A 1621-nucleotide genomic window follows, 5' to 3' on the forward strand; every position below is an offset into this window, starting at 1 on the left:
CATACATATATATATATATATATATATATATATATATATATATTAAGCCCATATAATTGTTTAAATTTACCAAAATGAGCGAAAATTTGTAATATTAAAAGTGTGAAGATCCTTAAAAAAGTGATTTGAAGTTTTTGTCCTTCATTAAAAGACTGTGTAATAGACAAAAGCGTCTTTTCACATTTTTTATTCAATTTATTATATTGAATATTGACTATAATAACTATATATAAAAAATAAATGGAGAAGATTTTCTATTTTTAGCTGAATTCCTAAATTTGTCAATATTTTGTTAAAGAAAATTCAACTTTAAAGAAATTATTATATAAAAAAAGTTCTATATAAGGTAAAGTTTTAAATATTTTAGAAAAATTGATGGAACTATTTTACATAAAATAGGTTAAGACTCCTAAAAGAAGAAGAAAATTTTTCTTTCAAAAACTCAATGTAATATGTGAAAAGGGTAGTGGATTTTTTCAAGAAAGAACTATTATTTTTTGTTATGATATTTTAATTTAGGCGTCCTTATTTTTTTTATTTTAGAAATCCTTTTTTAGATCTATACGAATACCTTATTTGCATAATAAAATTTTGTGATCATAACTTTGTTATTAGGTAATTTTGTAATTTTTGAATTTCAAATTTCTATTTATATTACGTTTTGATTTTATTGATCAAAGTAACAAATCGTCCTTTTATGCTTGTAAATAGTTTTGTTCCAGGATCTCTAATATAATGTGTTGGTTTAATTTTCAGGTTTCAAATTTTCTTTTCTATTACGTTGGTTTTCGATCAAGAATAACGAAACATCTTTTCATGTTTGTATTTATGTAACTCATTATTGAATCTACACTGTGACTTTGTTGTTTCTAGGTTTTAAATTTTCTTTTACATTACATTGGGTCTATTGGTCATGAATAACTAGCTTTCATTATTGAGTAACTTAGTGGTTTCTAATTCAAATAATAAGTTATGATTTTATTGTGTAAAGATTAGGTCCAATTGTATTGTTTAGATATCTTTATTATAGTATTATTTTGTTATAGTTTACAGGTGGTAGATAAATGTCGGTCAGCTTTGAAATTTTTTTTTAGGTAAAGGTTAAGTTTAATTGTAATATTTTGATATCTCTACTTTGAGATTTTTTCTTTTTGCGTAAAAAATAGGTTTAGTTGTATTGTTTTGATATCTCTATTATCATATTATTTTGTTGTAGTTAACAGGTGGTTGATGATCGATCGACTTTGAGGAAATTTTTTTGCAAAGGTTAGATTTAATTATATTATTTTGATATCTCTATCATTGTATTGTTTTGTTGTAGTTTATAGGTAGTAGATGAATTTCGATTGACTTTGAATTTTTTTATTTTTTTTTTGTAAATATCAGGCTTAATTAAATAAATTCATCCATCTTTACATGTTCAAAAGATGTTGAATTTTATTGTTGTATTCTTTTTTATTATTTAAACAAATATCTTATTTAGTATTACTTTTGGATTTATTAAAGTGAGGTACACGCACGAGGCACGTATACCTAAACTAGTGTGTGTGTGTGTGTGTGTGTGTATATATATATATATATATATATATATATATATATATATATATATATATAATTAAAG

The sequence above is a fragment of the Capsicum annuum genome, chromosome 8, assembly GCF_002878395.1.
Source record: "Capsicum annuum cultivar UCD-10X-F1 chromosome 8, UCD10Xv1.1, whole genome shotgun sequence".
Classification (NCBI taxonomy): domain Eukaryota; kingdom Viridiplantae; phylum Streptophyta; class Magnoliopsida; order Solanales; family Solanaceae; genus Capsicum; species Capsicum annuum.